This window comes from Pygoscelis adeliae, unplaced genomic scaffold (assembly GCF_000699105.1).
Source record: "Pygoscelis adeliae isolate BGI_AS28 unplaced genomic scaffold, ASM69910v1 Scaffold43, whole genome shotgun sequence".
NCBI lineage: Eukaryota > Metazoa > Chordata > Aves > Sphenisciformes > Spheniscidae > Pygoscelis > Pygoscelis adeliae.
Genome location: NW_008824538.1, coordinates 2293543 through 2309566, shown reverse-complemented (window position 1 = coordinate 2309566; position 16024 = coordinate 2293543). Strand labels below are relative to the sequence as shown.

The 16024-nt window shown below is 42.1% G+C and overlaps 1 protein-coding gene across 1 annotated transcript in view; it reads left to right on the top strand.

The window, feature by feature from the left end:
* MDGA2 (MAM domain containing glycosylphosphatidylinositol anchor 2) overlaps nucleotides 1-16024 on the top strand; it is a 256212-nt gene that overhangs the window by 89548 nt on the left and 150640 nt on the right. The gene's annotated exons all lie outside the window — the stretch shown is intronic.

The following is a 16024-nucleotide window of genomic DNA, read 5'->3' as shown; positions in this document are numbered from 1 at the left end:
TAGAAGCTATTTCTGTTCTGGAGGTCAGGGAGAGAGCATTGCATCAGCCTAGGTCTGCAGGAGTTTATCAGGAGATGTCCGTGGATTTATTTGTAATATTGTATTTACATTTGAATTTTTGACATTTGGCTTAGGGGTTTTGTTGTCAAGAGGCAAAGGCAGTCTGGTTTCAGGAACATAGCATCGACATTAATTTGCTGTGATTTACAATGGTGATGAGGTTGCGAAGGGAAGATATGAGTGAAACACACGCTTGGAATAAGCAAAGGAGGAGGAAAGGCTTTGTGTGAAAAGAAATCTCGATATTTTAATTGACCCAGCACACAGCACCGGAGAGCCTAGAGGAAAAGCCAAAGTCCCTAGCTCCCTGCAGATACAAATTTCATGAGTCATAGCATAATAATAATATGCCCTCACATTTTTATTTATAGAAGACCATGCCTATGAGATGCCTAGGAGCTGCAAGATGTTGAACAAAATATCATTAAAGCATTTCAGGTGACTTTTTTCTTTTTTCCTCTCTGCTGCGTGGCCCTGTTAATTCTGAGAAGGGACCGCAACGAGCAACAACCCATTAAATAAATGAAGCACAGCTCCCTTTCTAGCCCCAATGCATTGCTACCTGCTATGATTTTCCCCTTATTATTTTTCTTAAAGGGGAAGAACTGTCTTTTAGAAAAAAACCTTTCTTCCGGTCTTGGTTGACAGATCTTTACTAAAAGTGATGCTAAATTTAGGAGTGAAATATGAGAGAAATTCGTATCAGGGTTTGGATTTCACTTTGTGTATATATTTCTTAGCATTTTGCCTGTAGCTCTTTGCTTCTCTCTATTTCATCTCTCTTTTTGTTGTTGTGTATCAGGATTTTCACACAGCAGCTGAAGAGAAAAGAGTATTTACTTGAAATAGCATCTAAGCCTTGCAGGAGAAGCGTTTGGTAAATGCAGTTCACATCTTCTGTCAGGTGGACTACCAGTCCCAGGATTAGACAAAAATCCCCTAACCTTACCCAGAAAGAAATGCAAAGTTGTCTCAAAGCATCATCAGGGCTCAGATGAAATTTGTTCACTTTAAAATTCACTAAATTTCACTATGCATTTATCTGAGCGTGCCTTTATTGTACGTGCTTTATTCCATGGATGCTACCTTACCTTCAGCAGCTCTTGATTTTTTTCTGGGCATTTTCCTATCTTTGTGGCTGACTGCCAAGTCTGTGACTACCCACCACACCTGACTTCAAAGCCATTGTGAATGATGTCACACGACCGCCACTCATTTAGTAATAATGAAAAAATCCAAACCTAGAGAGAACCCTTCAGAAAAAAATAAATACAAGTAAATAAATGAGTAACAAAAGTAATTTATCCTTTTTGAAAGTCAGAAATTATGTGGATCAATAAACAATAGAGGCAGCAGATGAGGCTGTGTTTAAAGAGCAGATTCAGGCATTGAGGCGCCGACGTGACACCGAGGTGTATTCAGGTCAGCTCTGTTCTCCTCCATCAGTCTTTTCCGAGACCCTTAAAAAGTGGGGATAAATATAGCGAAATGGCAAGATGACCAGATATGACGGCTTGGGAGAACATATATCACCTGAGAGATGGTGCAAAATGTGCCCGCGTGGAAGTGCTGTGTAATGTGTGTTCCCTGCTTCTCCAGGGTGTAAATAACTAGTAATGCCTGTTCTCTGCTTCTGCAGGTTGTAAATAACTAGTTTCTGCAATTGCCATGTGGTGATGAGGGAGTGGTGGGATAGCAGGTGCCACTAATGGTCTCAGTGCATTGCTTTCCATTTGTTAGCTCCCAGGATTTATCTGGAAGCCTCCTAATATGCATAAGCATTTAATATGTTCTCTGTTTTTCCGCTGTTACTTGATTTCCTCCCCTTCCAGTGAGCATTGGCACAGAAGGAGATGTTTGTTCTTAAAATAAAAAACAGACTAAAGCTGCCATTGCGGCGAGGAAGCCATTTAGTCATAACTGACTTTGATTTTTTTTTTTCTTTTTTTTTTTTTCTTTTGGCCTGTATAACTTAAAAGTAGTCGTAAATCCTTCCAACAAAAACAAGCTGGGTGCTTGCTCGTTGGTTTGGATGTACACGGATCCCTTGCAAAACAACAGGGTTTGCACACAGCTCTTGAGGGAAGAAACTCCCTCGTACGCTGCCTCCTGAAGCAGTTAAATTAACAGTTTCAGATAAAGCAACGTCCTCTAAAGATAACCCTTTCTGAAGCAAATTGTACGCTGCACACTCTGCTCCCTTTGTCTCCGTTCTGCTGAGATGTTGTGTTAGTGCCTTTCACTTTCGGCTGTCAGATAATGTTAATGAAGGTTTTGCTGAGATGATAAAGAGAAATTGTTTTGAGGACCACAGTGCCGTTCCTTAAGAGGTACAGACAAAATGCAGTATCTTTCATTTCCTCCGTTGGCTTTGAACCGGAGCTCACCAGAGGCAAATCAGTGGCCATGTGCTGTTTACCTGTTGAAATCTTAGTGAGGAAGCCTGTGAAATACAGCCGTTTTAAAGAATGGCATTATCAGGTTAACTGTACCCAAAGTTACTGCAAATTATTTCATTCCATCAAAGACACTGTCGTCCATCAAGGTGTCTTGGGTCAAACCAGAGAAAGAAGAAATGCACTCTCATTTCAGCAAAGCTGGCTGCACACCAATTCTAATTATGAAAGTTTCTTTCTAAGTATTTTCTTTAGATTAATGAGTTCTTTAAATGATTGCAAGTCTGCTAGCATTTGAGTATTAGTGGGTGTTCTCATCAGTGGCATCTTCACATCCTGCTCTCAGACTGATGATTAGAATAGCTTCCCATAACATATTTCTAGACAAAACCATTAGAAAGCAGAGGAAGCTCTAAGGGAATCTTGACTCCTCTCATTCTAGCAAAACTTGATGTTTTAATCCTTCTCTTAAAAAAAAAAAAAACCTCTCTCAAGTAGCAAATCCAACACACCCCCTCTGAATAAACAAATTTCCCATCAACCTCCATGCCTGATGTGTGTATTTTTTGCTGTGCTTGCTTGGAGGATGTTCTGTTTTTCTGACTTTTCCATGGTAGAGCGAAAAAATGTTGTTCTGATGCAACGGAAATCATTTGTCATAAAGGCCAGGATGGAGAAAATCTGTTGCACTTCTTTCAGAGTTCTTTCCCACCCAAAATATTTGCTTTCATCATGAATTTGTCGCTGTATATCTCTGTTGGTCTCAACTAGAGGTAAATGATAATCAGTCTTCGTATGGATATTTTGTTAATTAAAATAAGAAGGAAACACACACATATTTGTGTTAAAATCAAGTGCAAAACCTTGCTTACTCACAGCCCTTGGGCCAACAAACATGGTGATACGGACACTTCTTCACGTCCCATGCACGCCCAGCTACGCAGAGAGGACTTCACATTATTGCCAGGAGGTTGGTAGTTAGAGACCTCACCTGTGGTGTGGCCCCAGGCTCAGCTCCTTGCCTTGATCTGGCATGGCAAGTTGAACATCCAGCTTATCCCATGTCCCAGGAAACTCTTCTAGCCTGAGGATCTTTTAGACTTTGCTGTTGGAGGTTATTTTACTCCTTTAAAATTCTCTCTTCGATGCGTATTTGGAGAGGGAAGCAAAAGGCGTTAGCGAAATGGTAATATTGGCCTTGTAATCCTTAAGATGCTGCATAAAAGCATGATCATCACAATACCATACAGATTTTGGGTGACAATTTGAAATGTCAAAAGAGGCAGGAATCAAGATAATCATATGTCTATGGCTTCTGGAAAATTATACGTTTTCAACATGACTCAAACTGGGTACTCAGAATTATGAGAGCATGGAAGAACAAATACTCCAAAGACACTACGAAGGGGAAAATGAAAATGAAATCTTTCTGTAGCTACCAGTATGTCAATGAAGAATTAAAGACTTTTGACGATGAAGGCTGTAAGGTGGCTCCTCCATCCAGTAAGAGAGCAAAAATGCTGGGTAGCATCTTTGAAGGACACCTGTGCATCAGACTGGGAAACAGGTAGAGCCAGAGAAATGTTTTACAGGTGTTGAAGTGCGAGGCACTGAAATGATTTGGAAGGGTGTCAGCGTGCACCAACTCGGATTTGTTGCCTCATCAGCAACTTCTCCCATTACCTTCTTTTAAATAGATCACTTTGTCTCTTCCATTGTACCTGCAGCTTTTTTTTAATGCCAATTGACTCTGACTGTGTGACTTTTCCCTTCTTGGAAGCAGAAACATAGTGTTTGGAGTTAATTTTTCAAAAGGGTGGGATTCCCTGTCAGTTTAAATATAAAACAATTTTAAATGACCTGTGCTCAACATTAGCACAAAAGCTTTTGCTGAACAAAAAGCACTCTGGGGAAGTGCATTTTAAGGCCGAGATTGCTGGAAGTACCTATTCCATTATGTCTTTAAAAACTGTATGTGAACTGTGTAGTAATGACTGCTAAAAAGAAGGTGGGGGAAAAAAAAAAAGAAAAGACACAGATTGTGAAATAAATGAATTTTTTGTTGCCTTTGTAATAGATTAAAAAAAATAAAAATCCTGTAATCTGGTATTACTGATGTCCATTCTCGCACACCTGCTTACCGTTCTGCTTTCCTGCAATGGCTCTGTTTATCCCAGAGCTTTTTCTTAGGAATTTCCCTTGTTGGTTTAGAGCAGTTGCATGAGGTAAAGCATAGAAATAAGTCTGTCTGGTTACACATCAGCACCTCTGCTGTCACCCCTCGAAGATCCTCAAATGCTGTTAATTGAAATGTGAGCAGAGCTCCCACGGGCTGATGCCGAGTGCCAGAACAGAGGCAAGGCTCATAAGTTTCATCCAAAAGGTGGAAATTGGGTTTTGGCGGCACCCATGACAGACGTCACCCAGCAGGTCACCCGGCAGTTTTGCAGATGCTGGATGCTGGCCAGCGGCCGAGCGATGTGTCCATCTGACATGCGTGATTGATAGCTGGCATCATCTGCAACGGTGGGAGCGCTGGTTGGGGATGCTGGCTCCAGCACGCCGAGTCTAAAATGTTGGGTTTTCTGTGCAACTAGCAGAAGGACCTTTTTTTCCTCTCCTTCTTTTCCCTCTCTCTGTATGCTGGGAAGGTCTCACAGCAGACCGATTATACTAGTGCTTATTTCATGGCTGGAGAAAGCCGAAGGCCTTGGCAAATATCCATACACATAAAACGGGCATTACTCCACCACGCAGAGGTGACCACCACCGTTGACTTCCTAATGAGGGCCTGTGCAGGCGCGTGGAGCTTCATTGCACGTGGTGCTGCGTGGCCGCGGGTGCTGCAGGCTGCGGGAGGCTGGCAGAGATGGGCTCCCCGGGATGCTTCAGTAGGGTGGAAACTCAGCAGCCCCAGTGCTGGCTTTCAGTATCCATTGATGCTTGTGCTTTCCTTGGGGCAGACTAGAAAGCAAGAGTGATTTCATGAAAATGCCAAGGTTTTGAAATTCATATTCCGGAATAGGACTAGAAGGGCCCTCCTGGGCCATCGAATCCAGCTGTCTTTATCCCAGGCATCCATTTCATCTCATCTCATCTCTTGTATAATCTTTTTTTTTTTTTTTAAATGACTAACTCCGCCTGCAACTTCGATAGCTTTCTTCCAGCACCCTCCCAGCTCTTCCTGGGAGTCTCTTCCCATCTCTCACTGCTCTGACACTGAGATCCTCTCTCATTGCCATCGTAACCTGCCCGTGGTGTGTTGGCTGTCCCTTGAAAGCAGCTTTGCTGTGGAGTGGCATCAGCTCTGCGAACGCCGTGCCGGGATGGAGGGCTGGGCTCTGCCTCTGCTGAATCACTGTGGCGGTTGGGCACCTTCACCCTGCCGGGGGCTCTCCCTGTCCTCCCTCTTGCATCATGCCAATGTATATTTTTTACCATATTCTTAAGCAATTTACTTAACTCTTTGTTTTAACAGCACTCACCACCTTGCTTAGTTTCTGCTGTGTCTTGTTGGACAAGACAGACTACCTTCCTCCGGTGTGGGATTTAAATGGACCTTTCAAAAATGTTTGCAAATGGGCTTCGGGAGAGACCCCTGCGCTGGACGAGGATGAAGAATAGCTCTGTAAATTGGAGGCTGGGCACCAGCCTGGTCTCTCACCCCACGCCAGCCCTCCCGGCTCGCCCGCAGGAGCCAGTGCCGCTACAGGCATTTCCCCGGGGCCTCTTGCAGCTTTTTAAGCATGAGTACAGTTTAGTCCAAGAAAAAAAGCACCAGCCAATTCTGCTTCTTCCACTGAGAGATGCAGCCTGTGAATGGGATTTCAATGAGACAAGATTTTAGCCTAGAAAACCTGATCTTACAGCACATCCAGCGTGTTGCTACAGTCATAAGTTACCAGTGTGCTATCCTAAAAGTTTACAGCTCTGAGAATGAATGTGTAAAAAAGTTGAGCTTCAGAGTTTAATAAGTCCATTTATTTTTATTATCTGCAATAGCAGTCTCAAGCATGTGCGCTCTCTCCCAGGCTGGGGTATATCATGGACGAGTTCATAAAACGGTTCCATATAAAAATGTAGACGGCTTATTGATTCTTCTGCCCTTTCATTAGGACTTCTCAGAATTTTTGTGTACAGAAATTTTATTTTTAAATAAGGTCGCTGCTCTGCAAAACATCATGTGGTGCCTGTTGGGCACCACATATCTACAAAGATATATCAGAAGAGATTTCAAGAGGTAGTATTCATTTGATCTCTCTCCTTCTGACCCTTGCATTGTGGCTGCTTCAGGTAGCCACGTTCTTTCTTCACTGGGGCAAAGCAAAAAAGTTATCCTTACTGTTGGTTTGCTAACAATTATTAACCACTAATGCATGATAAATTTTTTTGGCAGGGGTGTAGTGTCGTAGTTTAATATTGTATTAGATCTTGGATGGTTAATACATGATGAGGTCTGTGTAGTCTTAACAATATTATCATTTTGGCAGAAAAAAATTGAGTTTTTCAAAGTTTTGTCTTATCCTGAAGAGAGAGGAAGAGAAGAGAGAAGAAAGAACAGTGCACAACATTTTGTTCTAATGTTACCAAGATACTTTGATGACCTTGAACTGTGTTTTAAAGTGCTTACTTGTATTGCATCAGGCAACTGTGAATGAGATCGGTAGGTCTCTGCCCAGTCTGACAAATCATTTTGCGAAGTTTTGTAGGATCCCGATTAATTTTTGAGGCATTGAACTGTGGAATAAAAACAAAGTGTTGAAGGGAAATGCATCCCATGTTGGCATAAATCCAGGCTCTAACGAAATCCTGCAGCCGAATAAAGCTCTTGAGCCACACAAGAAGCAGGAGATGAGGACAATCCGGTGTGGAAGCCTTGGAAACTGCGGGTTTGCTCTAGGTTTTGGAAGAAAGGCAAGTACTGTGTGCTGAGTTTCATTTGCAGTGTGTGGGCAAAGAGAAGAGTGAAGATTTGCAATATATTACTTCTGGGCATCCAGGAAAACTCAAAGCCCTTTTTTTTTTTTTTTTTTTTTTTTGACAGCTTTGGCACAAGAATTAAACTTTATAAAGCCATTGGCCCTGGAAAACACCCAACTGCAATGTGCAGAGGATTTATAATTTGTCTGGCAAGTGCACAGCCCACTGGGGATCATGTCAGCTTCTCTGAATGGCTTAATTTATATCCCAATTCTTGTCTGGCTTGTGACGAGGCTTGTGAAGTTCCCGTTTGCCTGTGAGCTGGGCAGTCTGTGGGATGGGGCAGCCCTGAGCCCACAGGTCTGGCCGGGATCACACGCAGTACGTTGGCTTGGCAAGCTGTAACAGAGTGGTATTTCATAGCATGGGAAATGTTTTGGGTTTTTTTTCCCTTTCTTCTGCTTGGGGTTTCAAAAAGAACTGAATGCCAGCTGCCAGTTTGTCTCCACTGCTTATTAATCAGCCCTCATTCATTTTTTGTTATTTCACCCTCATGTAGCCACCTTGATGCGTTCAAATCATTGTCTGCATCTTCTTAAAATCAGAGATGAAAGCCGCTTTCCACCAGGCAGATGGGGCTGCGTTGTGCGCTGGTCCCTGACAGCACAGTCCAGTTTCTGTCCCAAAATCAGCTTTATACTGGTGTGACGCCACCGGGGCCGACTCCTGGTTTTCACAAGCAGGGAACCACAGCCGGAAGGTTGTGCAGTCTCCACCCCTGGAGGTTTTCAGACCCTGAACGACCTGGTCTGAGCTCACATCTGGCCCTGCTTTGAGCAGGAGATTGGTCTAGAAACCTCCTGAGCTCCCTTCCCACCTGAATATTTCTATGAACCTTTGCTTTTCTGATGATGCTTATTTGTCTTGAATATTTACTTCCAAAAGCTGTTAAAAGAGAAGCCATGCTGTGTTTCACATACTTTAATCTTGGCTTAATCTATTTAATGGATCATATACTGAGTAACTTGTAAACTGAAATCTTCTTCATTACAGAGAAGTATACACCTCCCCTTCCTTCAATAGAAAAGCAGGGAAAGAAATAGGAGCTAATTAACTAGAGCACACGTAAAAACAGACACCTGCCACATGGCATCTCCAGAATAATAAATAATTTTCTTTTAAAAATTAGAAGGATTTATAAAAATAGAGAGAAAACCTGAAATCTCTCCACAGTATTTGCATTTAAATTGAAAGTGTGAATGCATCTGGTCTTGTAAGTGCCAAATAATTATTTGATATTAAAAAGTTTGGAGATACTCTAGTAGAAGATGCTTGACAGCTTAATTGTTCTGATAGCTACTGAAAGTTAAGGTTTTGAAAAACTTTAAGCTAAAACCATGTTGACAGAAGCAAAATGAACTGTTGGTAAAATGCTGAGAATATGTGTCTTTTTTTAGCAAGACTTTACTTCAAGTCTGTCTTTGGATAGGAAGGTGACTAAAGGGAACATGCAGGCAGCATAATTTTGTTAAAATTATCTTGCAGAGTCCTAAATACCCTATTTAAGAAATTTGAATTTTGAGAGTGGTCAACATTGGCGCATTCTCCTTAAAAGCTCTGTGAATGTTTATGTAGTTATGCTATTTTTTAATGTTCTCCTTACAACCCAAACAAGGTACACCCTGCCTGCTCGCTCGGCAGGCGTATTTTCTGCTGGAGAGAGTTCTCTTATGTGCAAACATCAAATAGCATTATTTGCTGCTAATGCAGGTGAAGCTAGCTCTGTGCAGAGCTTATGGGTGATTTTATTTGATGTTAGACCGACTTTTTAATTCTGAGAAAAATGTGCAGACCTCCTTTCAGAATAAGAAAGTTTCCATATCTCAGCAGTGGACCAAGAAGTTTTACAGGGTTATAGAGATGAACCATAAGGTAAGAGAGCTTTCCCTGCTAGACGAAAAATAAAACAACGGTATGATGCTGACCTTGGCAGACCTGCTGGTCTCCCGTCAGCCGAGAATGAATCTGAATAACAGAGCACAAAATGGATGCAACTGCTGTGCGGGCAAGCTGGCAAGACTTTGAGTAGTTAATTCAAAACATGCTGCGGGCTGGTGCTATGCAGAAGATGTTGAGGGATCTATCCCATCCGCTTTCTTTTCATCCAGTTTAGTATTTCTGTAAGAGAAAAAGGTGAAGCCCATGGCTTGCATACGAGGTGGTCGCTCTAGGAGTTTCTGGGTCCTGTGAACTGGCTGGAAGACAAAGCACGTGTTGGCAGATTTCCACAATTTTGTGTTTTGAGGGGCTCTGTTGCTTTGTTTGGTTTCAAGAATGGCCAGGAAGGGTGACTGTTCTTACTGAAAGACATTGAAATGTGGACTGACTTGGTCTGTATGGTGGATTTGCAGACCCTGCCAGGTCACATCTGCCATGACATTTATTTGAGACCCAGTTTAAACACCCTAGGGAGAGTGTGATCTGTGGTGCAGGATGGTTTTCAGGATAGCTCAGAGACAAAAAGCAAAATCTGGATGGAAAGAGGCGTCTGTTGCCTCGCAATCACACTTTGATTAAAAAAGCCACAAAACAGTGGGATTATAGTAGCTGAGTGTTCGAATAGCACAGGAAATCAGAGGTGAACAGTATAAGGAGGAAACGGAAGGTCTTGTAGAAACCTTGGCGTATCCAGAGGGAAGAGCTCAGGCACCCAAGGCTGATACTTGAGCAGCTCAATTTGCTGCCGGTGTGCTGCCTAATTAGAAGTGCTCAGTGCACAGTGACAACGAGGAACTGCAGATGGAACTGTGAACTGCAGATTTTCGTTTCTTTATCCATTACTGTAATTAGTGACCAGCAGATATATGAGCCTTTAACCATGTATTTTAGCCTTTCTTAAATGTATCTTCTTTAAGTAACCCTGAATTTGGACTTACTTTTTTTACTTTTTCTTTTTTTTTTTCCTCTGTTTATATTATTCCCTCAAATCCATTAATCTTATTTCTCTTGCTGTTTGGAAAATTGACTTCTTAAAGCACCAGCTGGACACAGAGTTTTTATCCAACCATTTCAACAACTGCATCCCGTTAGTAAAGTTTCCTATTCTTTATTGTGCAAGAGTCACACCCTGCTCCAAACTCAAAACTACCAACACATCATGAGGTCCAGTTTCACTAGAGCAAAGTTTTCTGCCCCTGACCTGGCTACAGGTTGCTTCATTGAAGCATAGCTTGAAGCACGTGTCCAGGTTGGATCTTAGGTACGTTTGGACGTGAAGCTAAGCTGAGACATTGCTTTTCATCAGGTGTTGATGTGGCTGTGATGTTCACAGAAGAATAGTGTGGCCTTAGAAAGGATTCCGTTTGTAAATGCGGTTTCCTGTTTGTTATGGAAATTTCCCGTATGTATGGTTGCATGTCCATAACAGTGCTGAGTATGATGGACGATAGTCATGTATCAGAAAGGAACAGAAGTGATTATGTACAAGATACTTTAGAGTAGGGTCGTCTGTGTCCAGAATTGATGTGCAGACTGTACAGATGTTACAAACCAGATAAACTTTCATTATGGAGAGCTGATATCTGCAGACTTTGTTACGTGGAGTGTGGTTTTGCTCTTCTGTTTTAAAATTAGGCTGGCAGACTGTAATACTGAATTATTTTCTTTTTGTTATTTTGCTTTCAAATGTTTCGCTGGTTGACAAAAGCAGATTTGAGTTTTCAGTGTTCCATATACTCAAAATAATGTCAAAACGTATTTTAATGTAACAGAATGAGGTTTAACAGACTACACTGTGATACTCACCAGTGAGAAAGATATTTTGGACAGTTGTTAAATTGTCTCTACTCAGCTTAGCTGTTGGATAATATAGTTTAAGGCAATATCCCGTAGAATACTGAAGACAATGCAGCTTTGTTGCCCGCAGCCAAAATAAACAAAGACTTTGTGGTTTTTTGGAACTTATGATAGGAACTTTTATTTTGCTTCTATTGATTTGATAGAGGTAGACACGTTCATGAAGAAACATTAGAGAAGGATTTTCATGAGTCTTTCTTCAGTGGGAATGGCTTTTTAATTAGTACAAAGTTCCGTTTATGCTGATCTTTTCACGTAAAAGTAAATGAACCAGACAATGTGGACTGCACTGCAGTTTCCAAGGTGTGGTACTGGAGCAGATTCCTTTGTTTCATACATTCGTTCATTTAATCATTCAGACAAACAAATCTGAAACCCGGCCCAGCTGTGTAGATGTTGGATGATAGCTTTGACAAACAGGTGTCTAAGAAAGCACCAAGAGGAATTAATATTTGTTTTGTTGTTTGCCTGCATTGCAAGGGAGCATGGTAGGATGGTCCTTATCTCATGGGAAACCAGCGTTACAGGCTCCTGGTCAGATGGTGGCCCATGATCCCCCAACTTAAACACAGATCTTTTTTCACTTAATGGAGAAGATGTGCGTAATAGTCCAAGTTTGTGATTGCTTTGCAATTATACACACACAATTTTACACAAAGTTATGTGTATCATTGTAATACAGCAAAGCTCAGGTCACAGAAATGATGCATCAGAGTCATGACATAAGTTGAAATGTGCCTTTTTCTCTGCCGATTCGGGTTTGAAACAGATTATTTCAGGGGAGCATAAATAATTCAGAATTCCTGCAGTAAAACATCACTTGACGTACTACTGTACATTTTTGTGTGCCTTTAATGACAGTGAGCCAAGTAATTTTATTTTTTCCTTCTATCTCAGTGATGGGATACTTACGATTTTATAAAGATCATGTGTAAGTCATGGAATCCACCAAACCAGATCCAGGTGCTTACACCACATATATTAAATACATCCATTCCGTGTGTTGAACTTGTGTGTTTAACCAACTGCTGTATTTATTTATTCCTGAAATTTTATGTTACAAAGCTGGTGCCTTAAACCTAGACAGGCACAGGTGAGCTGTGTCTGACACCTCCACAGCTGCAAGCAAAATCAGTGAATTGCTCCTTGAGGGGAAGGATGTTGAGTTTTTATTTTCCTCTACAAAACCTGGGAGCCAGCAAAGACTACAAGTATGAGCAACAGCATACAATGAGAAAAGTTGGTTTCTCAAGATGTCTTGACAGATTAGGAAAAAGGTTTAGGTTTACAAATACACTTTACAAGTCTTGTAGGGACTATCTAAAAATCTTTGTTGTGAGGCTGTGAATCTCTTGAATTGCAGTTGTGTGAAAGCAGGATTGCTTTGCCTGTCTGTAAGGCTCTAAGGAGATGAGGGACCTGGTACGATTGAAGCAAGAGCTGGTGATAAGAGTTGACTTTCTTTACCCGCTGCCTGCCTTATATCTTTCTCTCAAGAACCAATGAAGCATCCCAGTAATCATCTTTTGGTACAAAGATCACAGCAGTAACGTGGAGAGTTGCTTCTCAGTCTTTTAAAGCAAGCAGCCTAATGTCTGGATTAATAGACTGGAGTTTCTAGAGAATGAAGCAGGGTTTGCAGCTCACTTTCCAAGCAAGCTGTTCCCACAGTGCTTTTTCTGATTCTTTTTCTTTTGATGTGAAAAAGAAGTCGAGGGAAAGGGCTTAATCCAAAGCACATAGAAGTCACGGAAGGACCATCATTCACTGTGGTGAACTTTGGATCAGAACTTTGGTCTTTTCCTTACTGTTTCTCTGCAGGACATTAGCCTTAAAAATAGTCATGAATCTTTCCAATTAGCCCAAACTCTTTTTCACGCATGTGAAAAGGAAACATTAGAGGTCAGTAACATCTGAGCGCTAGGAAGGGATTGCTGCCTTGTCTGACCCAGGGGATGCAGTAGAAACACAAAATGCCCAGCGGTTTTGGAAGATCCTGGAAGTGAGCTAGATCTGGAGGTGAAGGTATGGGCACTTACGTGATAAAATGCCAGTGCTGGGTGCTCAGAAACAAGTGGCATGCTGGATGCTGAGTTCACCAAACCTCCAACATGTGCTCGTGGTGCTCCGTGACACATGCAAGTCTTTACATCTGCTTGGCAGATTCTCAGGTGACATTCTCATCTTGTTTACTGGGAACAGGTTAAAACAAAATTGCTCACGAGCCTTAACAAAATGTGAAAGGGAACAATGAAAATTAGTCAAAGCCACTTCTGGTGAGTGCACGGAGGTTGGACCTCAGGTGGCATCCAACTGCTCAGTCAAGGTTAAAATCAGTAATTTGCACAGTTCTACTTAATATTGCTGTTGCCCTGGGCTGCACACAGACATAAACATCAGCAAACACAAAGCCGAGCCTTCCCCAGCGTCCTGTGTCAGCTTAGGAAGCAGCCAGTAGCCGATAGTTATTATGTCAAAGCCTGCAAATAGTGCAGCAGCTAATGTATTCAGTTATGGAGTTTGATGCCATTCATATATCCTGAAACGCGCATTCACGAGATATGGACATTTTGATGCATTAAAGGAGCATTTTGGGTTAATCAGAGTGGGGGTGGGAAGACATGTCTTAACCTGATGAATGCCAATACACCTTAGTTAAGATACTGAAATGCATTTTATTACTTTGAAATGTAATTAATGAGGTAGGGCAAAGACAGTTTTGTGAGGAGTTTGAGGACAAAAATTGTTTCATCTTTGTTTATTTGATCACGTCATAGTTCTCTGAGGCCTCTTTGGAGAAAGACTGGCACTTTCCTGAGGCTCAAAGTGCAGATAGAGACTTATTTGCACATTTGCTGCTATTTTGTAGCCCTGTGTGTTGATTATGTTCTGAAATCTCTGCTGGAATGCTGCTGTGGTTAGCGTGTCTGCAGCACCATCTCCCACATTTTGCTGGTTAACCCTGTGTCTCTTTTATTTGCTATATCTAACCCCATGGAAACCTTCCAATAATGCCTCAAACATAACCAATAATACAGTGAAAAAAAGAGAGTCAGAATCCATTGCATGTTTCAATATACTTGACACTTTAGGAGGGTGCCTGGAAATTATGGTCCAAGAACCTACACATGAGGATAACCCAAACCACTGTTTTATGGGGCTTGACCGTGCATGCAAACCCATGTGCAGAATACATACAGAAATCAGCTTTCCATCACCTGGTGGATTTGTACCAGGCTCAACTCAAGTCTTCCCAAGAGGTCAGTACATGACACACGATGTACATCAGTCAGGTCTGAAATCTTTTTGGAGACCACATCCAGCATACATGAATCTAAGACTCCACGCCTCCTTGCCTGCAACGAGCAGCTTTGTATTCCCCAAGACTGCTGAAAGCACGGTTGCTCTGGAAAGGTCTGCTGACCCCATGTCACTTTGCCAAGGGCAACCCTGTTAGTTCTGGGTCTGAGACTAGCTTAATTGCTGTAATAACTTTTCTTTCAAAGACCTCAGCAGGGTCGTCCCAGCCGCTCCTGTCTCTGCCAGCCAAGAGTGCCCTAAACTCTGACTTACACAGTCCTCTTCTCCATCGTGGCATACCTGAGAGTGGTTCATCTGCTCAGAAGGGTTTCTGACCTGGTGGGTCAGGAAGTTTCCAGTATGTGAAGTGATTTGGAGTCTCATCAGTCTGGAGTGGGAGATCCAGGTTCAATTTCCCCTTCCTACAAAAGAGCTCTAGCTCCTAAGATTCTGTAGCACCACAGCTGCTACTGCCATTTTCAGGGTTTGGGGAAGGGAGGTTTATTACTACTTAGGGGTGGTGGCAGTACTGCGGTGCTTTCCATCCTTGAAAATGAATGGTGGAACAAGCCCACCAGGAATTCTAATGAAAGGCACTCTAGTTTTTGGGCTGCTTCTGGGCCAAATATTGAGCAACTCAGCACTGTCACATCTGGGGCAATTCTGGCCATAGTCCCGGGTCAGAGAGAAGCGTGTCTGCCTGTCATGGCCCCACGCTGCTCCCTGCTCCCACTGTGCTCCAGCTCCACATGCCTGCAGCTATCAGAAGTCTTTGGGCACCTGTGGTTGGTTTACCGGGGACATCTTCCAGGTATGGATGGTGATTTTCATGTGCTTTGGTGGCACATTAGAAATTCCAAGATACACAGGTTAATTGCAGAGATCACTGTGTTTATTCTGATGCCAAGTGAGATTAGGGACTTACAGATATGGGTTGTTTAATGATCTTACTTAACTCTGAAAAGACACTGTATTTTAAAGTCAAATTTTTTTTCTGATTTTGTTGGTAATAGAAGAAAATGCTGATAAGTGTGCAGTTTGTGGAGTCTTGCAGAATGGGATTATAAAAACAGTACATCATTGACTTTCAACCATAGGTTGTAGTTACACAGTTGTTGGATTGTTTGATGTGGGGATTTCATGGCTGTTACTGGCGAATATAGTGCCTATGTTCACATGGCTTAAGAGACGTTAAGAGGTTTAATTTGGGGAATAGAGCAAAGAGACTTTTTCCTTCACTTCAGAATTTCTAGAAACTCCCTTACCTTTTTCCATGTAGTGCACTGAGCCACAGTCCTCCTCTGAACTCCTTGTATTTGGATGTACAGAAAAACACTTAGTTCAGGTATATGCTCTGCACAGTTCTTTGGTGCTTAGAGTTTGCTGTAGCAGATCAGGACACTGGATGACCCGGCCCAGTTATTTCTTGGACCTAACACTCAGCCTGCATAAAACCAAACCAACAAGCAACAGCCACAAAACTTCGTTGTTTT